The 25,603-nt window shown below is 42.5% G+C and overlaps 2 protein-coding genes across 4 annotated transcripts in view; one reads left to right on the plus strand and one right to left on the minus strand.

Annotated features, from left to right (window-relative positions):
• Positions 1 to 2,957, plus strand: part of ZNF217 (zinc finger protein 217) — a 28,783-nt gene extending 25,826 nt beyond the window's left edge. For all 3 annotated transcript variants that reach the window (XM_040608438.1, XM_040608439.1, XM_040608440.1), the window contains exon 6: positions 828 to 2,957. The gene's annotated coding sequence lies outside the window, so the exon portion shown is untranslated. The remainder of the gene's footprint in view (positions 1 to 827) is intronic.
• Positions 2,958 to 17,931: 14,974 nt separating this feature from the next.
• TSHZ2 (teashirt zinc finger homeobox 2) overlaps positions 17,932 to 25,603 on the minus strand; it is a 225,712-nt gene continuing 218,040 nt past the window's right edge. The window contains exon 3 of the mRNA XM_040608836.1: positions 17,932 to 21,496. The gene's annotated coding sequence lies outside the window, so the exon portion shown is untranslated. The remainder of the gene's footprint in view (positions 21,497 to 25,603) is intronic.

Genomic DNA, 25,603 nt, shown 5'->3' on the forward strand with positions numbered 1-25,603 from the left:
CTGAAGATTGTGAGGATTGCCTCAAATGACAAGACTCTTATTTGGTAGGTTATTTCATGGAGAAGTAAGGGTTTCCTTACACCACCTCGACAGTTTTGTACTCGAGAGGTTATTCCAAATAGTTTTTCCTTTGTTTGACTGAGGGGTGAGTGTAGTTTCTTAAAGAAACAGGTCAAGTGAGAAGAATCAGCCTGGTATGCTGAATTCCCATGCTTCATCTCTTCAGTTCTGTAGCTGTTTCTCAACTTAACCACCCCATTGTGTTTGCAACATTATTAGCTACTAAGGAGATAAATACTAAGGCTATAAATAAATGTGTATGCTCTTCTCAAACCTACAGCTACAGATAATCTTCCTCATTCAAATTTAAGGAGATGTGTCTTGAATGCTGTAGCACCTGGACCAGCACACACTATTTTATGGAAAGATTTTACATATCTGGGAAGCAGAGCTATCTGACATCAAGTTGATAGTTTTAAAAAATACTTCGCTATTTCTTGATGTTCTTCTAATCTTCCAGCTTTTATTGTCCCCCTACTAAGTGTATTTTTGTCTAGTTCTGCTTTTAAGCTAACTTGGTTTCCTGCCTGTATTTCTACTTGGGGCTTGAGTATCTTCAAAAGCAGACTTGATCGCCAGGTTTTATTTGGCAGGTAGAAGACACAGACCTTATATGGCAGTATCAATTTCTAAATACACTTATGTAAAGGTGCAGAAGAAATTCCCTTTGTGTTTGAAAGATACTCCTCGCAACAAAAAACATGTTGTACTATTCTATAGTTGTATACCATTAAAATATTTTCTTTTTTTTTTTCCCCACCCTCTAGGTCTAAGGAAACAAATGCATTTTCTATGGAGTTACACGTGCAGTTCATCCCTTGAGTAAAAATGAATGGTGAAAGCTACTGAACTAAGCTGTGATTGTACTGTATATAAAAACACTACAGTTTTATAATACTGGTTCTGTTAACATTTTGTACCAAATAGCCATAAAAGTAGTCTAAATAATTGGGTTATGAAGGTGTGTGGAGAATGTATATCTTGACATTGACTTTTTTGAATATTTTTCATTAGAATTAATTGACCAAATATTAGGTAGGAATTATATTTTTACATACTTGAGCGCTGCTGAAGAGTTTCTCTTTGAAAGAATATATAATTGCACCTCAGGTAAACTGTAGATGCTGAAGTTGAAATCCTGTTGGCTTAATGCTCCTTTTTCATAAAGGTGAAAGTTTCTCATCTGTTTTTTCTGTTGAACTGTGTTAGTCTTTTTAAACAACTTCCAAATAAACTGTCTGAAACTGTCCAGTTTATGAATGTTGTGAACATCTGTGAACATCAAAGCGATGGTGCTGACATTATGCTGGTCTGCCTTGTGTATGTTAGGACCATTACATGTTGGAGGGATCTGTTTCCCTGGGGTTGTTTCCAGCATATTTTTAAATGCAAGGATGAGGCAATACTTGACATTTGGATTTCAGTGTGGTGTTCCTGAAATATGGTTGGATCCTTCTCTTGGCATTGGTTGCTGTTCTTCAGAGAAGCCTCTTAACCATCTCTACCAACATGCAAACTCTTACAGCAGAAAACACCTAGGACTTGCATGAGAAACGATACTAATCTAAATGTTTCAAATGTTTAGTTTTGTACTAAACTCAATACAGTTACATTTAGAGGAAAACTACTTTGCACCTTTGTCCAAACTGTAAAGTCAGAAACAAAACAGACTTGCAATATGAATATGGGATCTACAGACTTCAAAAGGGATGTGGCTATGGTGTAGCCTGCTTGACTGTGCTTGGAAGCTTCTTGATGTCGAGTTTTAGCATCTACTGGGTGTTTAAAGTAAGTGAGAAATAACCTGTAAATGGGAGAATATCTCCTTTTATTTTTTTGCAAAGACAACAAGGGTTTTTTCTAATGCACATGCAGTTTAATTTTGTAAAGGGAAGATGGCCAGTTACCAGCCAGTAAGCAGAATCGTTGCATATTTTGACTGGCGTTCCTAGTTGCTTCTCATAAAGCCTGTAGTTAAGAGTTAATTTCTTCTGTACCTGGCTTTGACTTCCATATATTTTAGTAAAACAAAAAATGGGAAATTTTGCACTGTTCATTTTGCTCTCTTCCCTCCTACAGCAAATGTAAAATAGCAAAACCTAGAAACTCTTGTTTTTTCATTATGCAACTTGAGATGTTCTAGTTGTACGTCTTAGTTCCTGTATATGGGACCTATTTTTAATGTCTCTGTAAACTGGCGATGTAATGAAGTGCTGTGTATCAGGAAATTGTACACTATTTACCTTTTTTCCTGTTCATAAGCTGAGCCATATGTACATAATCTAGATTTTTGTTTTCCTAGTTTTGCACTTTTATAGCCTATTTTTTGAAGATGAATTCACTTGGAAAATGGTTAATCTATTTTTTTGCGTGATCTTTCAATGAGTCTTATAGAATGCATGCTGTAACTATCATCTGTGTACCTTACAGGGTTCTGTGACAAAAATGTGCCGGGCTGGTTTTTAAGTTGTTTCAATGAACAGACCTAAGACTTGTTTGTTTTTAATCTCCCTTCAAGCTGGTACAGTTTCCCTCAAGGTGCTTTTTTGGTGGGTATCTTGGGGTTGGAATGGAAAAAACGGACATGAGGACTCTTTATTTCGTGACAGCACGGCCCTGTGCTTCAGAATACACTTTGCCCATCAGTATTAACTATTGGGATACTACTGGTTTTGTATGTTTCTTTGGAAATGACAGTGCATATATAGAGGTACAAATTGTTGATTTTTTTTTTTGTTTATGTATTTATTTCATTCCATTTTGGTTTATTGTAATTGTCAAAACCGGAAGTTGTTAAGCAGTAGGCATACATTACTCATTTAATTTATGATGTATTTCACTTTAGTTGAGTATATTATTACATGTGGATGTAAATATAGACTTGGTGTTTTGCAAAACTGGTTTCTGTGTCTTGCTTTTAAAGCTTAAAGTGAGTTGTCTGGAATTTCATATTCAGTTGACCTTTTGTCATGCTTGCACTGCTGGGGGAGGGGGAGAAGGAGAACCTGCCAATACCCAAAACCAAATTCATGCCGTGTTCAGTTGGTTATATGAAAATACTGAGTCACTTCCCAGAAAATCCATCTGTGAGGCTTAGAAGGAAAACTCTTCAAAGGTTTCCTCATTGTTTTGTTTCTTCCAGTTACTTTCCTTCAGAAAAGGAAATTGAGTTATTTGTATGCATTTTTTTTGTGGTAATAAAACTGAGGGGAGTGGTTTTATTTTTTTGGTTGAGTTCAGAATTTGTATGGGCTTAAACTCTTTTTGAAACCAAATACGTTCTGAAAAATTTCTGATGTGTTCTTGGAGCTTACCTGAGGTGTCAGACCTCACCAACACCTCTGGCTGTGTCTCAAAACTAGATTATGAGCTTGGAAGAATGGCTAGAGAAGAATTGTCCGAGGCAACTCATCCTTGAGAGAAAGGGAGCTCATCCGATGAGATCCTCAATATAACCCAACGCTTAAGGGCACTTGTATGAGCGGCCGCAGCCTTGTTGACATCCCAGGTTAAGCTTTTGATTCCTGTGCTAGGCTGGCACTTGCTGCTGTGATAAGGCTTGTAGAAGTTGTTTAGACTAGTTTCTTCAGTAAAAGTGATGCTGTTGGGAAAGATAAAACCCTCAAAGTGTGGGAGCTTAAGAACAAAGTGATCTGGTGTGTGGGTCTGTCACTTGGCTTTGGAAGGGGCAAGATCTTAAGAGTGTCTGCGGGGCACAGCCAGGGGACTTGGGGTCTTGCTGCTGAAGGCATTTGGCTGGGCTTAGTGTAACTGTTCTGCGTGGTGCTGGGTGGCAGCGTCGGGGTACAGAAGTCCACTGTTAACCACAGCTTTCCTTCAGCACCTCTTGGGAGTGCCGAGGGTCCTCCTGCCTGCTGTTAGCTCCGAGGTAAGTTAGACTGACACTAGCTGTGTATTCCAGGGACTGGGTATCAGATGCCGACGTTCCCATGCCAGCTTGTGCGTTATGCAAGCTGTGGAATTATGTCAAATTAAAGGGCAAATCTCACTGTCTGACTGAGGGGGAGGCAGTAAAGATACAGAACCAGCACAAGGACATTCAACAGAAGGTGGAAAAGTCTTCGGGTTTCTTGCATCTTCAAACAACTTGGCATTTTGGAGGTGGCTTTCAGTGCTGCCACGTCTGCGGTTTGGTTCCTCAGCGGTGAGCTACATTAATGCTGCTAAAACTTTTTTCCTTCTATTCCTCTGAGATGTTATTCCCAGCCTAACCTGGGTTAATGGAAAGGTTGGGACTTTCTTTTTGATTTTGGCCTTCCCCCCACAAAGAAACGGAGCCAGTGACTGAAGCTGGGGTGCCTTGTCCCTGCTGGTGTCAGTAGAGCTGCCCTAGGTGAGGGGTGGGTGAGATGTGCTGCCGCCCCCATGGGCTGCTCTGCCAGCTGCCCCCGGTGCAGGTGCCCTGTGAGGCTGGTTGGCACAGTAACCCACGGGGGGTGGGTTCTGCCGTGGCCCCCAGGCAGAGCAGCAGAGGCTTCAAGGACCGTCCCAAACGCAGGAATGCACAACTAAGGTGCAGTGTCTCGACTGTTCAGAGCAGCGTTAGAAACGCTTGTCTGAGGGTGCTTCCTCCTGTGCTTTACCCGGTAAGATACGGACTGCTGTGTGTCTTGAAACTATGGAGAAGCAACACGCGGTTTCTCTTATGAGGAAGATCTAATATTAAATCACCAAACAGTTTCTTCCCCTTTGTGAAAGAGGAAAATATGCAAGTGCGTTACTGAGCAGATTTCTCTGTTCATTTGCACGCACTTGAGAAAAGTGCATTTAATTAGGATTAGCAAGTCTCTAAATTGCAGATGGTTCTCGGGGGAAAAAATAGTTGAGTGCATTCACGACATTAAAATCAGTACATTTAATTCAATTTCATCTTAATATTAATTCATAACATCGAAAGTAGTAGTTTCTACAGAAGATACTCATATGATTTAGTATTACTGGCTAAAGTGAGATCTGGCATTTCCAAACATGCTACAGCATGATTACCACGTGTAATAATGCAGATTGGGTGAGTACATGCTAATTGCAAGAATGGCCATTTTGACATACATTGTTATCTGCGGCAAGGGTCAGATCACTGGCAGTTTTATTTCTTTTGGAGTTCATCATTGGTAGCTGCCGAGCCCGGTACTGGGTCATGTGTGGAGCATTGCAAAGCTCGGAGCCTAATTCCAGCGAGAAGGCTGCTGGCTTGAGCGTGGCTTTACAAAACAAGCGCTCTGGTTTAACTGCCACGTTGGCCTCTGTCCTGACCACAGACCTGTAGGTAAGCCATCTCTGCCTTTAAAAAGTGAAATGTAAAGTTGCGGTATCTTCCCAGATCATCTATTCTTAATTTTATTATTGGCTGCGGTTGAACTGATCCTGCTCTGCGCGGGCAGGCACAGCAGCTTCCCCGTCCTTCTGTGCACTTGGTCCGAAAGCGAAGCAACACGCCACGCTCTGGACCCAGCTGGATCTCTGCAGGAGGCTGGGAGCTGGGAACTCCGGGCGGCGGTGGTGGGTGGCGGTGGTCCCACTCCCTCTTCAGCAGTTTTCAGCCGTTGTCTCCGCTGGGTTCCCCCTGCCTGGGCTCCGCAGCCGTCAGGGCTTCACCTCCAACCTCCAACACGGAGCCTCTGCGCCGGTGTAAGATGGGGAGAGGCTGTTATGCCCAGTCCGTACGGAGGGCCCCTCATTGCTCTGCTTGCTTTACTTTGCTCCACTTACTTTACTTTGCTCTTACTAGCGGTGGAAGCTGTAGGGAGCGCCGGGCGTTAGATGGCAGTGTGAGCCAAGGGGAGCCACCAGCCCCCCCAGACAGCCCCGCTGGCTGGAGGTGCCGTGCAGCGTAAGGCCAAGTTGACTTTACGTTCCTCAATTAATTAGCGGTCGCATAAAAGTAGAGACACAATAAAACCAACACAGAGCTGCCCCCGAACAGACCGTGCGCGCGGAGAGATGCTGACCTATTTAAATAATCTGTGCAGCAGAAATCACAGCGTCACCAGCAAACTTCACCGACAAGTGAGATGAACCAAAGGAAATCTGTAGATACAGAAACGTTATCTCCGATTTTCTCTTCTCACCCTATCAATATTTACTGAAATGTGTTGCTAGAGAGCAGATTTAGTGTGCAGTTTAGCTGCTGGCTACCATTATTTTTGACTGCTCAAGATTTTTGTGATTAATTAAATGATGCATTTTATAATGTGGTACATATCACTATGAGACAGACATTCCTCTGTGTGAATCTTAGGTACAGAACTATTTGCATGAGCAAATCTGGTCCAATAAATAATTACAGAACACTTTGGCATTTAAAACTCATTTTACACATATGAAATGTTTTCATTAATCCTCTCTGAAAGTCATGACCTAATTACAGATTTTTCGCCTTGTTGAATAATTACTTGCAAAGAACCTTTCCACGATTTCATCCCTCCAGCTCTGGTGCCATTTATTGGAACAAGCAGTAAGTAGTGAACCAGAGGAGTCTCCGTTACTTGTGCAAGACAGAGGAAACAACAGGTTTCATGGTTTTCTGGTAATTCTGGAAAATCAGGAAGTAATTTTTACTTAAAGTAAAAAATACCCACTCCTATCAAATACATTAAAAAAAAAAAAGTTTGCATTTTGTCATGAAGTTTAGGGTAGTTCTGAATTTATATATCTATCTATCTATCTATATATATATGTTCTCAAAAATCTAATTAAACATTGCTAAATAAAGTAATCCTGAGCAAACTGAATTAGATTTTAATGTCAAAGTTGAGCATAAATAGTTTGGGAAAAGAGAAGACGAGAACAACTGAGTGCAATTATAATTAATTCTGAAATACATTTTCACCAAACTTGCATTTTTTTTCCTCCTGTGTTCTCTCAGCTACCTCTCCCCAAACCCTCCAGGTGCTCCCCAGCTTTCCAGCCGGCAGGCCAAGGTGCCCTCTACATCTGCTTGTGGGTTTCAGTCCCCAGGTACACGAGGAGACATGGCTTTGCACTTCAGTTATCTGTATCGCCCAGGTAAGTTATTTTCCAGGCTCAATTTTTTGGTAAACTTTAGCAGGAGTAACACGTTAAGTGAAGCACCTTCCTCGCTGCGAGCATCATGCTGCGCATCCCGCAGGCGGCTGAGGATGGGGTTGGGCATTTCCTAAATGTTTCCTAAAAAATCCTTCTGTTCCTTTTTGATTTACCTTCAGCATTTCGTTTGGGTTTGTGTTTCTTGTCTGGCTCCCTCTGCAACTGTTACTTGAGGTTACAAGGTAATTGAAATCAACATTTCTATTCAAATTGGGTCTTGTAAAAGGCTCTTTTAGCAGAACCTAAATCTGGGCCTTTGACATTTTGACAGAATCTGTTTTCAGGTTGAAAAATTTCTTTCCCGATAAGAATTTTGGTTGTTTTCCTGCTTGACTCCAAAAGCCTGAGTTGATCATCTTTAAAGCATTAGCACAATTGCTTACAGATGGATTTTTATATAAAAAAATGTGATTTCTCCCCCTCCTCTAACCTAGCATTATTGCTGTTTTCCTAAGCTCAGGGGCTTCTCATTTTGTTAATTTAGCCTGAGTGTGTTCTGGGATGAGTTTATCCAGTGCTATTGATATTCCATTAGTTAGTTTGGAAAAACAAGCAAACAAAATTCTTAAATACTTGTAATGCTGCTCAGTTCTTGTCAACTAAACGGGAATATCTGAATGTCCTGGTACAATGAATGTTTTGGGTTTGGGTTTCATTCTGGCTTTCTGTTTTTTTCATTTGTCAGTGGTTTTTGGCACTGGAATTATGGAGCCCAGTCTTGGGGCTCCCTAATCACACCCGAATTGCACCACTGACCTGCAGGCTCAGAAAACCAGGTTCAATGAATTTTGTTGCGATTGTTTAAAAATGAAGGTTGGTGAGAGTCTGCCAACAAAAAGGACTTTGTGGTGGAGAGCCAGCTCTGGTAACCGAGGAACCGGAGCTCTGTTGCATCATTGTAAGCAGAGTATTAACAAAAAGCTGGCATCCATTTCTAAAAAAGAGAAACTTCATATTTAAGGTATTTTTCTCTGTTTTATGTAATTTAATGTTTTCTTTGCACCTGAAATGTCCAACTTTGGCCTTGCAGCGCTGCTCCGTCTGGGTAGCTGCAGGAGCGAACACTGGACCAGAGTCTCTCCAGCATCTCAAAGGCGGCGCTCAGCACCACAGCTATGCAAAGTCCCAATTGTGTTACAGCCATAAAAGCACCGTTTCAGCGACAAAGGTATGTCTTTTCTTTATTAAAGACGTTGTAAATACCTTTCCAGTGACAGTACCATTGCCGTAAATATTTTCGGTTGTGTAGGCAGTCTTTGTTTCCCAAACGCTCTCATTAGCGATGAGGTTTATCTGTCTCTGCAAGGAGCCTCCTCCTCCTCACCAGGGCCCTGTAGACACGCCGTGCACTTGATGTTTCAAGGCCTGGGGTATATTTTTCAGGACAACCAGAGGAGATATCAAAAGGCTTAGCCCCGGTTGCTGCTTGGACTGCAGAAACTCTGCCAAAGTCCTAAATTTTACAAAATAGAGTGGTCTGGACCTCGCTCCACAAGACTGCAGCAGTCTGATGTGCTGAGAAAAAATAAAGGCGCTATTTGAACTGTGTTTTAGCAAAGCACAGCTTGGTTAAGCACCCCTCTAGGGCACGTGGCTGGTGTCGAAGGTCCTGCGCAGTCCCGGGGCAGTGGGGAGCTGGGTACCTGCGGAGAGCTCTCGCTCTGTTTTGTGCTTTCTTTACCTGACCACTGTAGTGTCACATGGACTGAATCCCATTCCTGCTTGCTCATTCACGGTGCCCAGTGTGCTGCTGACCATCAAAACCAGGGCACATGAGCAGACATCACTTGAGGAGGGCCCTGTATCGCTGCCCGGGGGATCTGGTGGGTGGGGGAGGAGGGGGGTCTCCCAGCTGATTGCCCTGGGTGGGGTAAGCACCCACAGCTGGGTGTCTGTGTGTGCTGCGTCCTGGGAGGATCCCATCATCATCCTCAGGAGCTTGACTCCCTCCCATGACCAAGAAAGGTCTTTCTGGTAGTAGGGAGCAACTTGATACAGCCTGAACTTTTATACTCCCTTTTGGATTGTTTTTCTTGCAAAATTTGTTACTTCTCTTTCTGTGAGGACAACCTGAAGCCTGGAGCCCAGTTAAAAGCTCGATTTGCTCCAGAATTGCCTCTGAGCTGGGGCTGAGCAGTCAGTGTGAGCCAGGAACAGATGCTGAGGATATGTAGTGTTGCCTTTTGTTCCTCTAAACTTTTGTTTTCCCAACCATAAATCTTCCTAATAAGCTGCCCTGAGTGACATAAACCTCTCGAACCACTGTGCCGAGCGCGGTGTGCTCACAGCAGTGCCCCAGACTGGCTCAGAACCGTGGGGCATCAGCATGTGCCAGCTCCTGGGGAAGCTCAGCCCGTGCTTGGCCCATGCGGGGGATGTCCCCGGCCAGGTACCCCTTGCCAACGGAGGGCATCGGGGTGGTGAGCAGGGCTGTCTGTGTAGGGCAGCAAGCTCAAGTGGCACTTTTGGACTTTTAAATTTCAGAGCAAACTGTGGGTCCCTCCTGTTTTGTGCCGTCTCAGGAAGGTGAGTCAGACAATCCCACTTCTGGCGTGGCAGACCCCAGCCCCTGGTCCCAGGCTCTCCTTGCCTGCCTCACGCAGACCTGGTGATGTCCCACCTGGAGTCCTTTGTACCATGACCTTGGTGCCCTTCTGGAGCTAATCGATCTCTCCTTAGTACCCAGACTTCACTGTCAGACCAGCTATTTAAATTGTAAAACATTCAGCAAAGGTAGACAGAATTAAATTTATTCCTGAATTGTTGAATAATGTAATATTCGTGTTGTACATAAAAGAATCACAAACCACCCAGCCTGATTTTCCTATGAAAACATTTAACTTCTATTAAATCAAGACAGTTTTAAGGAGCAGCGAAAAATGAAAGCAAAACCAACAACTGAACCAGCTTTCAAAGTTGCCCTGTAGCCAAAACATCCATCTGAGAAGCTGAAGGGTTGATTTTATTTGTTTGTTTGTTCTTCTGTTGAAGTGTATCACCAATAATTAAAAAAAAAAAAGATATACAAGTTCAAACCCTTGGAATAAATTAGAGCAGTCTCTTAAGCCTGCTGAGAGCTGGTTTGGCAGTCTCCATCAACAGGGGAACGCTGCAGCGGGGGTAGGGAGGTGCTCATCCTGCCAGGTGCTGGACCCAGGGCTGTGGGACGGAGGGGACGGGGCTCCTTGCAGACCGTGCTCCTGGCCTCGCAGCCCTGCCGGTGGCACGGGCCGGTGGCCGTGGGCGAGGGCAGGGGGTGAACACGCTCCGGTGGTGCATGTGCTGCTGCTCGTGGAGCAACTAAAATATTTGGGGTCAACGCCCGTGCGCCTTGCAGGTGAGACTCCCTTCAGGCCAGGATTTGGCCCTGTACCTATAAAACATGCCTAAACCATTAACTATTCTTCCCAGGAAAGTGGCAGAGGACCCTGCGTGCTGGAGTTAAGTCAGAAAGGCTAGACAAAGCCCTGGGGAGCGGTCTGCGGGGAACAAACCTGTATTGGCAGACAGCAAGATAAATTGGATGATCTAATAGTCCTTTTCCATCTCTAAGTTTTATGATTCATTTGTTATTTTAGCCATCTATATATATTTTTTATTTTACCCTAGAGGGGTGTCTTGAAATGTGTGCAATATATTCCTTTTAAAAAAAAATCACTTAAAAAAAAAAAAAAGTCAGTGTTGTAGGATCCAAGGCACTGTCTCCTAAGTGCATTTGCTAACGAAGTGCCCGGCGTGCAGAAGTTGGAGGGTGGCTCCTGCAGATCAGCCGTGGGTGTGGGATGGTCATGGCAAGGAGGGTGCAGAGCCTTTCATCGGCTTTGGCTCTGCACTATGGGGATGGGCGGCTGAAGAAGGGCTGAGTGATACCCCGGGGGCCTGTGTCCTCCGTGCCAGGCTGGAAAGACCCCAAGGAGGGCGTGGGAAAGGCAGGGTGTTTGGAGCAGATCAGAGAAGGGTGATGGCAGCGAGGGGGAGACATTCAGCTCTTTCCTCCCCTGCACAGTCCCCAGTGGGGACACCTGCCCTCTCCTCGGTGAGCAGAGAGCGTGTGGGTGGGACAGAAGGGCTGGCAGCAGCGTGGGAGGATGCTCTGCCCCGGGATGCAGCCGCACGGCTGCGCTGGCTGGCGATGGGCTCCGCTGCCCAGCATCGTACATGTCATCATGGCAAGGAGCAGCAGCAGGAATTAAATGCGGCTAACGGGTGATACTGTACCCGATGAGTACAAGTCTCAGGCACCTCTGCCACGGGGAGCTTCGGCTCGTCGGCAGTAAATAACGCGCCATGGCCAGGCGGCAGCGGCGTGTGCTGCGGTGATGGGGTGCGGGAGGCACCAGCCCGCGCGGGGGGACCTTACGGGGGACCAGGGAGTGCTTAGGGAAACTAAGTGTTAAGCAGAGCCATCCGTCTGAGGTGGAGCGCTGGAGAGAAGGGTGTTTGGTATCTCAATCATGCCTGGTTTATGGCTAGCGAGCCTTGAATTTGTGTGACAGCAGCCCAATGCCTCGCTGTAGATTACACCATAAATAACCCAGGCATGGAGTGGTCAGAGGAGCCAGATGAGGGAAGGAAAAAGATCTGTCGAAACAAATGCAGGGTGGTGTAGTTGGATTTTTTTTTTCCTGTCTTTTTCTTACTTTAAGTGATTATTATTTAAGGGAAAGGAGGCTGCTAGAAATCGTTCATGAGTTTTACTGAAACAGGCACATTCCTGTGGTTTTTTTCTTTTACTCCCACAGCCTCTCCAGGTCAGTCTTTTTCTTTCTCTGTAGAGAAAGAAAGGGGAAAAAAAAGAAAGAAAGAAAAGAAAAACCCACACAAAAATCAATCCATCAAATGTCATTACAGATTTATTAAGCCTGATGTAGAAAGACTTTTAACAGTAACATCTTCAGAAAGCATAAAAAGAGCACTTCTGTTCAGTCTTGTGCTTTGAAAATCTAAATATATTTTTATCATATAAATAATTCTTTTCATGTTTTAAGTGCATCTGTTTTTTTTTTTTTTTTCCTTTTCAAATTTCCATTTTACAATTGGCCAAAACTGAAGTCTGCATTGACTGAAATGAAGCCATTTGCAAAGCTAATGATGTTGTGAAGCATGTCTATGGTGAACCATATCAGCTAGATTTCAGAAAGGTAGTTCAATGAGTGCAGCATTAAAATGAGGGACAGCCTCCAGCAAAATCATAATTGAACACACCCAAGTCCTTAATGTCTGCAGTTGGGTTTCCTGATGCAAATTACGATAACATTTCAGATGTGAGCAGTCGCTTTCCAATAGCTGCAGTGGAAAAGAGACATTTTATGCCACAAAGGAAAGAATTACCATGTTTAAAAATGTAAATAATATATGTATAGAAACCTTTTTTATGGAAATGAGGCATTCAGGATTATGTGAACAGTTTGGGCTATTTTTTTTTTCTTTTAAACACAACAGATAAAGATGTGTGATCTATTATTCAGGGCTTTAATTACAGTTCTAAAACTGCAGTGATTTTATTAAAAAAAAAAATCCCTGGGCATAAAAAGTAATGTTCTCTGTGGCAAAGTTGAGAGAATTTTTTTTTTTTTACAATGTATTTACCATGGTAAAAATACAGAACAAAAAAAATCACCATTAATAGAATTCAATGCTGCAAAATCATACACAGAAATACATCTTAAATGCACTGGAATACAGTCATCTTCTTGTAAATCAGAAAAGGCCTTAGATAAATAGGTTTGACCTGATTTAAATTTAATGAGATACATAGTCCTGATTGTTAATAATTGGTTTGGGGGAACCCAAAACAATAAAAGCAGTAATCTCCTCTAGTATAAATTATACAAATTTATTTAGCAATCAGCCAAAGGAAAAAAAATATGCCATTAACATTATCAATTTGTTTAGTTTAAGTTAGTTATAACAAGCAAATAATTTGAAGCAAAATTGCCAGCTAGGCTTGGAGAAAGGCAGTAACTGTTGGGCAGGCGGCTGGCTGTGCTGAGCCTGGGGGCCGCTAGGTGGTATGGTCCCCCCAGCAGAAAGGGCTCTTCCACTGTAAGGACCATTCATAATCATCAAAACCAAGTGAAACATGGTTTTGATTAAAACAGCCTGTTGGCTCAATAATCTTAGTAATTTTAAAAACATCCTTAATGTGGAAGAAGAACACTGCAATGTCAGAAATGGCCTTGGGGCCCATTATAAACAGCAACAAAATAAATAAGGAGGAGAAATGAGAGGTCATGAAAACAAAATTAAGCTAATGTTTCAAATTTTGACAATTATGAATTGTTCCTCCAAGAAGACATTAAAAAAAAAATTCAGGCACTATTAGATAAAATACAAAGAGAATAATTGTACATGTATGAGTTTTCCCATGGGACTAAGCATGCTTTAAAAGCAAAACTTGACTTAGATTCCCCCTCTTCCCCCCGCCCCCCTTTATAGCCAGAGATTGGGCAGGTCTCATGCAAACACAGACTTGCTTCTCAGAGTTCCGCCAAAAACTCGTCTCTAATTCCTTTATGAGCCATTAAAAGATGATGACCAAGAAAACAAACAAACAAAAATTACAAGCATATTTTCTATACAAAAAAAAAAAAATATCCCCCGTTATGGACCAATTTTTTGTAGGAAACCGAAACAAGCAAATATAACAAAATCTGTGTTCATAACATGGCAATATAGTTAATATATACAAATATGTACAGTATAAAAATGCATCAAAGGCGCAACTTTTCATCCAAACAAGCTGCAGTGCACAATGAAAAGCAGCTTGGCCCCCCCTCCACTCTAAGTATACAGGCAATATATTCTATACAGCATGCACTTGTTACAAAATTAGTGCATAAGCACTGAAACATTCTACAGATAAAGTCACCGTGAGTCCTCTCGGAAAGGAGTCCCATTTGTGTTGTTAATATAAAAAATGTGTTTAATCTTTCCTTTTTGCAATTTGTAGTATATACAATTTTTTTTTAAAGAGAAATGAGCTTTTGATTCTTTTTTTTTTTAATTTATTTTTTAAACAAAATTCTAGAACTAACACCACGGGTCACAGATGTAACCTGAAGATGCTGCCAATAACAAACTTACTACATACCACAAGCGCTGGGGCAGAGCGAAACCGTCAGATTTACTATTATGGCCAACTATGCTCCTTTATTTAACATGGGGGTGGATCTCTCATGATTCGTGCTGACATATTCACAATAATAAAACCCAAAACAAATGTACAGAAAAAAACCCAAAACCCCAAAAAACAAAGGATTAATAAGTGGTGCCTGAGCACTAGACAAAAGGGCATAATGTACCGGAGACATATGACAGTGAAGTACCCTGAGCCAAATAAGAACTGTTTAGCTTGTCAGCTTTTGCAACCTGTATTGCACATTCCAGCATTTGCTGCGTTATAAAGCCAAAATACTGCATTGTACATCCTGAAGATATCTGCTGCTTCGCTTGGTGCCAACAGTGCCCAGCTGTTACTTCAGCCACAGAATTGTTGCCTGTTTATAAATAGATACACATACACGCACACGTACAGTGTGCCAGTGTACGTGCAGATATAGGAACGTATATAGGGGGTAGATATCTGCACCTAGCCACATATCTACCAAAATATATACAGATACATATTTTTTTAATGTCACATGGACCAGTTAGTAAGCGAAAACATTGCCCACATAAATCTTCCATATTTGAGACAATTGCATGGATGTTTAAGTACTGTAAATACATCCCTCACCCGGGGCTGATGCCCACGTGGGGATGTGGCTTTCAAGGGAAAGCATTCCTTGCATTTAATGTAGCTGCATTTTTGCTTGATGCTATTTTCATTTTATTTTTAAAATATTGATCTCTTTCTCCTGTTCTCTCATCTAGGAAGTCTAATGAAAGAATTTGTTGCCTTTACTTAGATGAAAAAAAGGAAAAAAAAAAGGAGTTTGCTCAGCTAGATGGTATGAACTCAAGTGGAGATGTACGATCTGCCAGGATTAGTATTTAATCTGTTGTCTCAAACAGGGCTTTTTACAAAGGCCTGAAGACATTTCATGAGCTGAGAGTGATGATGAACTGGAAGTTTATTACCCTGCAGTTAAGTCCAGAAGTACAGCTATTTCACTTTTAAAAAGACTCTCAAAGAAAATATTGTACAGACACTTCGGTGCAAGAAACAACAGTGTCATCTTAAACTTTATCTACTCTTCGCATTTTTGCTGGCATAGTTAAACCAAAAAGTGACCACCAGTGTAGATTGAAGTATACTGGGATAAAAGCGCCTGCACTGGTATAAAAGTGGTCCAGCAAAGCAAAATAAGCTGTACCAGTATAAAGTGCTTTATAGTGATACAACTGTTTTTACATTAGGACTTTTACCAGCATAGTCACATCAATAACAAAGTTTTGCAATCACTTCCCTGACATAACTATAAACCTTCTGAAGTGCAGACCGTGCCTTAGATTTAATCTGCACGGAGCTTCAACTGTTTGTTGAAGCTGTTTTCAAAACCATCTAAACACATTAGGAATCCAGGGTTCGGACCTCGTGGGCAGTGTTTGGAGCTGCGTAGACAGAGGGTAAATTCGAAGGAGTAGCTCTGGATTTACACTGGGATAAATGCATTCAGAATCTGGCTTCTGTTTTTTAGATGTTGGTGTAAAGCTGAAGGCTGAACTGAAATCAGAGGGAGGCGGTTGCAGGGAAGATTAGAAATGTGCTGGTGGGATGCGGCACAGCATGTGCAGGACGCACACCCCCTCCCCGGGCTTTTACGCTTGGCATGTGCTCATTTGCAAAGCTATATCAGCTTCTGTTGTCACTGTAAAGCCATTATTTTTATTTTTTTATTCTTTCACTTTCCTTCAAAAGACAATTGGAGAATAAAAAAATCCTAAATTCCGTGTGCTTGTGTGAAGTCAACCACTGCAGGAAATAATTAAGAAAAGAAGAAAAAAGAAAATCCAGGAAGCATTTCTTTCGGGAATAACTGCCTAGTTACCTCATCCAGGGGCATCGACAGAAAGACTTATCTCAACTTCAGGCGATGACAAATTAGGACCTCAGTTTGACGAAACAAGCGTTGAAATCTCTCTTTAGATGCATGCCATTTATTCCTTAGTTACAAGTTTCAAAATGTTACATTCGCTGTGGTCCAACCTGTCACATATAAAAAAAGGACGTTTGCAACTACCAATGCCCAGCTCAAACTCTGCAGCACCATTACTGAAAAGTTCTTCGTTTTAGTGAAGTTCGACAACTTCTTGCTGATCGTTTTCAACCGAGGACAAAAAGGAAAGCTGTAACCTGTGGGATGAATTGTGAGGGGGAGCAGGAAAACCCAGCCAGCAACACCACAGCGTCCCCGACCCTGGTGTGACTTTGCAACCCAAGAAGAAGCTGGTCCGAGTTGTCCTCTTGGGTGGCCAGTGACTGGGAATTACAACTCTATGTAGCTCCTAAAGACAGCTTCCCAGGAGCAAAAATAATATGTCAGGGTGTACGGTAAGAAGACAGGCACATACCAGTAGCACTTTTTCAAAATATATAGAGGTGGTTATACCAGCGCTCTTGCTCGGGGACAGATGGCCTTTAAAGCCTGCTGTAATTGCAACATATTGATCTGGAATCTGTGATCAATACTGTCTTTATAGAGAGAATTTTAAATATAAATTGCATCGTATATCTGTTTGGGAAGACAAAAGCCCCATGTGACAGAGCCCCACCTCCACTTAGCCAGGGTGCTCTCTCCAGCCCCAGAGCTACGATGGCAAGTGGAGTGGGGATGGGACCAGGGACGGGGATGGGGATGGGGATGGGGATGGTGGCCTCAGCCTTGCCTGGCCTTGGGTGCTGAACAGGGTCATTTCTTCGCTGGGAGGAAATCTCTGCCAAAAAAATGAGGTTGCCATCTCTCATTCCCTTGTGCTTCCCTAGCAGGTTTGATTGCAAGACGATATTCACAGCAAGACCAAAAGAGCAACGCCTTGCTGGCAGGGCCAGGCCATTAGCAATTAGCAGCGCTGTGGAAAGCCCATCTCCCCTCCGTAGCTCCCACCCCGAGGCTGCCCCGGGCCAAAACTCTGCTACTTTTGTACTTTCCTGATCCCTGAGGGCAGCTGGCTTTCCATGCAAAGCCTGCATGGATGCTTCCCAGTGGGAATAGCCCCTTCTATTTTAGGAACTGAACTGTGGTTATAAATTAGTCAATAAATATGGCACTTTATCAAAACACGATTAAGGAAGGAAAAAAAAAGGCCAGAAATGAGGGAAACAATCCTCTCCATGTGAATGTGTGAGTGTCGACTCAATAGCCTGTAAAACTGGCTTGGAGAGCTTCAACCCTTATCGTGTTAATATATAATTATTGATTTTTAAAATGACTTCTTATATCCTCCATGATCTCTAAAAAAAGCTAGGGAGGTCAGTCTTTTAAATACTTTTACAAGTAGGTGATAAAACCCATGATAAGTTGCATTGACACGTAATTACTGGGCAGGTTTGTTAACGGATTCTCAGAGATTTTTTTTTAAAAACCAACAATTATTATTGTACTAATGACAACCATTTTTAAAGTTGTGTCCTTCTCCCTCTCAGCCTAAAGAATAAAAGTCTGGAAAAAGCACCTGAGACTGATCCACTGAAATTCCTATATATTAGGCTCCAAAGAGATGTTAATTACATCTCCCTCTTTTAAAACAGAACATTTTTTCTAAGGTGATATGGCTTATTTTGACATGGATGGTGGCAGGAAGGGAGCTATGGTTTCTGAATAAATCTCTCAAAGCAGCATGTAAGGGTAACAATTCTTACTGCTTTATTGCAGTGCAAGAGCATAAACAGCTTGGATATGTGGTGTATCAATATGCCACTTGTTAATAAGCAAGGACGTGAATCATAAATATTCGGCTGTTTGATCACCAGGCTTTTAATTAATGTTTTGATGATCTCCAATAAGAATAAAAGTCAGAACGATAGATATTGAGTAGATACGACAGAGAAAAGATGCAATGATTTTCTGTGTTACCTGATTTATATGACAGATAAACTATCAACTCATCCAGTTTCGTACAGAGAAAGAGAGAGGAGAGATGTACATTTTCTTTTTTTATATCATATTGTAAAAAAAAAAATAAAAAAAATCACTTAATTCAAATGTGTACCTAAAATGTTCCCAGAGGACAGCAATGCAGGCAAAATAATCAAGGTTTAGCACTGTGTAATAAAGGTTTGTGGCCAGATTTTAAATGAAGTAGCTGTTCCCACATTTGCCTGTGCTGGAGCGAAGCCTCCTGAGCAAAACAGGCTGCTGGGCCAGCCAGACCTCCCGCGGGGCAACCGGCCCTCCCGAAAACCTTGGGGGGTTTTCAGCTCTGGGGTCCCAAGTGCCATCACAGGTGGGGCTGGGGTGGCCGATTTGTTCCCTGGGGTTCCCTGTTGTCACCACAAGCCCGCTGCTCACCAGCTATGGGGCACCAGGAAAGCCTCTTTTCTGCCAATATTGAGCAGCTGGTGCCCCAAAGAGCCCCAGCCCTGGATGCTGCGGGCTTGGCCGGGGCCATAGGGCCACCTTGTTGCTGGAAGAAGGCTCCTTGCTCCCAGCAGCAGCCCATGTTGGGATCCATGCGGCTTGGCCACAGCCAAGTGGTCAAACACACTGCACGGAGGGTTCCTACCAAAGCAGACAGCAAAACACCCCGCTGCAACCGGGAGCAAGGAGCAGGGTCGCTTGAAGTCAGTGGGAACTTCACCTGTCAGATTCTGCAATAAGCCAAATATTTTTTCTAGAGCATCCAAAAGCTTGGGAAAGGGAGTGGGGCTGGAGCTGCAGTTTCTCCCAAGTGGCACTGTACCACGGCACTTGCTGCCTTTGGCTCTGTGCTGCAGGACACACCTTGTGCGACTTCGCTTAATAACTCTGAACTGGGCTGTGCAATTTAACAGCTTCTGAGGAGCTCAATGCTAATGCATTGATTTTGCTTTAATAGAATTTTGTTGTCAATGGCTGGTGCTCAGCACGGTGCAGGCTTCAATCTTAACCCATCTGAAGGCTCTGCTCGTTTCCAGTTGAGCTCCGTTCATTTCCAGTTGAATAGGTTAAGCAAAGACAGACCTCACTGTTCTCAATTCACTTTATGATCCTCCCATCATAAAAAATAATATCAGCACCTTGCTTTTCATGTCAGAACTACATTTGAGCTGCTATTCCCTATGCCCATGAGTAAATCCCATAAAAGCCGCCCCGTTGTACTGTCGCTATTTTTCCTTGTGGATGATTGATTGATGGATGAGTGCTGACACTTCAATGAAGCTATTTCGACTGCCATCTCAATCCGATGATGTGAGGGGTATATTTTCTGTCCATGCCTCATTACTTCAGAATGACATTCCTGGAACTTCATTTACTTTTTCCCTCCTTCCCTCAAGCGCCATATTTTTTCCCATCTAGGTTATGCATGCCATAAAAAAAGCAATTTGCTATTATATGTGGCATAAGGGCAACACTTTCCCTAGGAGGTAAATAAGAAGGGCCCTTTTTTCTCCTCCATGTGGAGTTTAGGGATCATGTGAAAATTTCCCAAACAACGCCAAAACAGGCCCTTCTGCACAAGCCACAGGGAATGCGGTAAAACCTACCGAGTCTGATTCTGTGAATGCTGCACTTCAATTGTATCCTTGAACATCTAAACCGAAACAAGAGCAAAAGACACCCCAAAGCCCTCTCTGACTTGAGACAGATCCTCTTCCCAACTTGTGCCCAGCATACTTGGAATATTTCGTTTGCGACAGAGTAGCAGTTTACCACTTGATCCAGACTTATTTTTCCTTTGAGAATCAGGGAAGTTCCTCATTAAGTGCAGAGATGGATTTGTCTACTGGAGGTTGCTTTTGCTGCGAGGAAAAGCTCGGCGAGTAAACAGGGCTGCGCCGGATTTTCCAAGCAGTGCACTAGGTGACGTGGGACTCGTGACATTAGCACCTCCTGGAAGATTGTGCGAGTTGACTCGGGACCCGATTTTAATCTGTGTAATACAGTATTCCCGTTAATAATAATGTATAATTAAGACATCCGTTAAAAATCCATAACGTTAATTTAATGGAGAAAATCTAATACAGTTCTATTGGAATTTTTACGTTAAATTAACTTTAACGGGCTTTTAATGGATGTCTTAATTAGATCTCATTATTAACGTGAATATTGCACAAATTAAAATTGGGACCTCGAAGTTTTAATGAAGAAAGTTACAAGCACAAATTTGAAATGGCCATCTTAGTAGCCCCCGTCTCCCCAGGTCTTGGTGACTCCAAGCCGGCTGTGCTTGCCAGCCTGCCCGTGCCGGCAGGACCAGCCAGGCGGGGCGGAGGGCACCAAGACCAGATTCTGATCCCATTTCGGGTGGGTAAATCCAAGGTAACTCCGTTGACTGCAACAGAGAGCTTTAGATTTAGGCTCACCTAATTGAGAAAGGAATTCTACTTTTATTCTTTTATATCTATATATAGATATTTATATAGTGATATTTATATATAGATATACCTATATTTATATAATGTTCAATAATCTAACAATAGTACTTTTGTTTAAAAATCACTCCATCGCATATGTCTCGTCATAAACCGTAATGGAGATTTAAATATATATATATATCTGAGGAATAAAACAAACTGAAAATAATCCATTTTAAACAAATCTTTGGCAGCAACATGGTTAAGCATAACTATTTGAACAACTTGCACAGAAGATTAACATTGTTCAGAGGTTTTTTGGCTCAGAATCTGTTTTAACTTAATAATTCTTGTACTTACTGTGATGTATTGATCCCTAGTGCAATGACTGGATTGGGCAACCCAGGTGCAACAGTAATAGCTGCACAGAATAGAAACATTTCCTTTAGACAAACTATCCCAAAGGGGTTATAAATAGGAAATGGACATTACCATGAAAAGTAAAGCTTCCAATGTGACTGCATCTTGTGTAGCACACTTGGACATTAAACTATGAAGAATTTTTTTTTCCTGTCAAGTGTTACAAATTGACGAAATAAGTACATCAATGTTCTCAGTCATTATCTTACTTCAGTGGCACTTTGTTTTAGTGACAGCAAAAAGGGACAGTGGAGACCAGACAGCCCCAGTGCAGTTTATCAATGAAAATCTAATATCGTCCATAAGCAGGGGAGTGGAAATCAATACTTCATTACCAAATTGTTAGTGAGGATGAAGAAGAATAGCGGGAGATTTTTTGGCAGTCTTCTCGGTCTGGGTTGTTGTGAGTTCAATGTCAGGATCGGAGTGACGTGCAGGGTTGCGCTGGGTGCAGGAAGCCTGGGCTGGAGAGCTGGAACTAAGGCATTCGTCCTGCAACCAGAATAATAGCAACTATCGTTACCCAGTTTCTAATCACAATTCCAGATTTTATTGAGTATGTACTTTTATCAGTAGATAACGAGTCAGCTTTGCTTTACTTTGTCCACCCATAGGCTCACAAAAAACAAGGACACAGAAGAATGAATAAACCCCCCAGCTCCTTACGTCCGTGACCGTGCAGGGATTAGTGGATAAACTCCAGCTGATGCTGTGGGTCTGCCGGGTCCACTGAGTGTTTGCATCTCTGCTTTTCCCTCATGTTGCTTAAAACTGGCTAATACAATGAGCTTCTTTCTACTACCAGCCACGAACATACCCACATTGTGTTTAATTACTCGACTATCGCTGTGTTATTTCTGGTTGTTGTGGCACCTCCCCAGCATTTAAAGCCTCTGCTCTTCCAATGGGCTTTTTCCATTCTGCAACTGCTAAAAGTGCTAAGTGACTCAAGCTGTGAAGTTGCTTCTACATAGAGACAGAAGGTGCTTGTTTCAGTTTCAAGATGTGGGTTTAAAAGTTCAGCCCAAAGTTGAGTTCTGTTTTGCTTATAACCTGGGAGAAAGATACTGAGAAAAGCAGCAGAAAAAACAACTGGAAAAACAGGGTGAGAAATGAGGCAGGCAGTAAGTGGAGTGAAAGTCAATCTGGAGAGAGCATAGAGAAAAAAAAAAAAAAAAAGACCAGCAGCAGGCAAAGAGAAGTATGTTACTGAAAAATATATTATCTGTTCAAGGCCACAGACATTTCAGCAAAGACAAGTCAAATCCTGTGTTGTGTTCCCCATGTTCTGGCTAAACCAACAGGAAACTCAGCAGTAGCTCTCTTTAAAATAAAATAAACTCAGCTTTTCAAAAATTTCCATATGAAAACAAAAAAGTCCATTGACTTCATGCTCTTTAGTTCATAATTTGGTTAGTTTTACAATATCTTCACCTTTTCAGTTTTCACAGCGATGCTGAGTTTTGTGTTGGCAACCCAAACCTGCTATGCAGAAACGGTTGGAAGGGAAGAAGAGGTTTTGGCAGCTAACGTAGAGACTTTTGGCAACTGAGGATACACGGAAGTCAGTCTGAAATTGTGGTGAATACCTTAGATCATTATTCCCACTTAAAAGATATTAAAAGCAATCCATGTTGACACTTTAAAATGTTGTCTTTAGGTTTCAGAGGTAAGGCTCCAGAGCAATTCACACTTTGAAAAGCTATTATTTTTCACTGCAAAAGGACAAAACTGTGTCAGTTTACACCTAGTTCAGATTTTAAAGAAATCCAGAAGCCTCACTATTGTAATGCCTAGAGCCGAAATACAGTAATGCCATGAGCTGGCTCTGCTTCTGCAGAATCACCCTCTGCAAAAGGTCCAAGTGCGGACAGTGGAGATGGCACAGGCGTTTGACTTTACCTTTCTGAGCAGATTTTTGTAGCCCTTAGCCCTCACCAGGATGGAAAGCTACTTGTGGCACGGCACATAAATCCTGCCTTGGATCATATCAAGCTCTGTAGCAGCTCGGACATGCGGAGCATCTGTCTAACTCATGGATGCGGGACACAGACACCGCGGGCTGGTCCCACACAGGGCAACATGAAGGGCCTTGGTGAAACATGTGAGTGCAGCAGTGATAACTCCTGATTAATTCAACTCTGCCTCCAGAATGTCGTTAGGACAATTAAGCAGCATGTAGTATTACCGAAAGTGCTAAATCTGGGAAGGAGTCTTGGACAGAAGCAAAGTGACTGTAGAGAACTGGTTCCCTGCCAGTAGGAAATATTTATCAAGGGTTTGGATTGGAAAACCAAAAAGTCATACTCCTGCCTCCTTTTCTTTTTGATTCATTGTGGGGAAGTCCCTTGGACTGTTGTATTAGACCAGCCGTAAAATCAGCTTAGTAATATTCCTGGTCACTCCCGCTTGACAAGGGGAGCGTGCATAAAAGCAACATGAAGAACATCATTAACTGTTGGCAGAGCTCTTCAGAGGCACATCGCTCAGGGTGTAGGTCCATGAGAAATTTTTCTGGTGACAAATTGCTTCAGAAGCTCTTGCCCCTTCCTATTATTTCCACCCCATGGTATGAACAATAATCAGCTGCATCCCTGCAACCGTCTGTGAGTCTGCACCACCCCAGCCAAACCCTGGATCCATCCTTGATGCATCTCACAAGAGACCACACAGACACTTCTAACAGGAGTCCCCAGTTCAGGGTACTGGGAAGGGTGGGAACCTTTTCAACTGTTTTTGCTGCTGGAGGAACGATAAGATGGAACAAGGCACCCAGGAGCTGGAGGGGATTCTCTGCACCGCTGCATGTATGCAGGCAGATTTGGTTTAGGACTGCTATAAAAGCTACATAAAACTGCTATAAAAGCCACTTGTGGCAATTGTATAAACTTTTGAGACTAAGCATCCATATACTTGACTAATGGTAACATCAATGGATGACTAAAATCAATTGGGACTTGGCATCGATTTCAATGGGATAAGTACTTCACCCTTAGGTCTTTTGGCCAACCAAAGTCCCCATCCTTGAGTTGTTTTTTTTTTTTTTTTGTTTGTTTTTTTTTTTCTTTCTCTTTTCTACATTGATATCACTGCAGGCTGGGACAGGACTTTGGGAAATTAATTAGTGTGAGCCCTGATCAATAAGGGTCATAGTTTATGTATTTCATTATCAAGTCTCTAAGAGATTAAGGGAGTATGTGGAGAGCTTGTCACGTGCAGTCTAGGGCATAGCAGCCTGGATGTTCAAACAGCACCTGATGGGCAAAGTTGGTTGCTGCCTCGGCATTTGTTGAAATGTAGTTCAACCTGTGCCATAAAAAACCCTCTGTCATTTAAATTATGCTATGAAAATGCAGTGAGGATGTTCATTATGCTGATGTCTTATATAGCATATGTGAAATATCAGCTGCAGATACTGAAGTTTTGCTTTTATTTAACATTAATTATCAAGCCATCAACAGATGCAAAAAGTTGCAGCTATTTTAATGTGGATATGTCAGGACTCAGGGTTCGTTCTAACAATCACTTTCCCACTCCTTGTCCATGGCACAGATCTTCCCTATCCTCATTCAAATCTTCCCATAAAAGCACAGCTGTGAAACCTTTGAAACAGGAACTCTCAAACATGGCTGCAATCGGAGACAACTGTCAACTGCATGTTAGGAGCTAATGGCACCTGTGTCCAGCCTCCATGGACTGGCACCAGCGCTGCTCAGCTGTTCTCCTGAGCCCTGGCAGGGCTTCTGGCTCACGAGAGCAGTGGTGAGCTCACTCTTTCTTCCATGCACTCACACGCCCAAACCCATGCTTTCATTTGCTCTCTCTAGCTTCCTTTCCTTCCCCCTTTTCTCCATGGCCAAAAGCCACACTAGTTAGTTAAACGATGCAGCTTCCCAGGGTGCAGGACATGGTCTGTCTGCTCACGGGGTGGTTTTCAAGTCCTTCGCTTGGGGATTGCTGTCATTGTGTCTTTTTGGGTTCTGCAGGAGAGCACCAACCACGTCAGTGGCACGGTCCAAGGTACTCTAGGTGATGGTACTCTAGAGCCAGGCAGATGACAGTAGGTTTATGTGTTTATAATGGTTTTGGTTGTTTTTTTGTATTTCCAGATCTTTGCTAATATAGTTTTATCATCTTCTATTAGTGTAATGGGATAATAAAAATGACAGTATGCATCTGTGATCCACCCACCACAGTCCATGGGAGTCTATGAATCAAAATCTTTTCATGCTGGAGATGTACCTATAGTAATAAATCGCAGGACTCTTAAAAGGCCAAATAGAAAGACACAGACAGTCCCTTTGTGGTTACCAAACATGTTATCTCTAGATGTCATTTTTGACCTACTTTTGCTAGATTTTTACAACGGCAGAAAATCTGTTCCTTAAAGAATCATGCTTACGTGCATAATATCTAGACAGGGAGAAAAAACAAATCTGGATATATTTTATTTCATTTAGGACTCCTCTCACCATGAATTACAATATTACAGACTCTAAATGCCTTCTCGTTACCCATAATTATAACTAAAATTATATCAATCTAAACAGTAACTACTCAAATGATTCATCCTGATTGTAAGGAGCATGCTCTCTGAAG

This window comes from Falco naumanni, chromosome 10 (genome assembly GCF_017639655.2).
Source record: "Falco naumanni isolate bFalNau1 chromosome 10, bFalNau1.pat, whole genome shotgun sequence".
NCBI lineage: Eukaryota > Metazoa > Chordata > Aves > Falconiformes > Falconidae > Falco > Falco naumanni.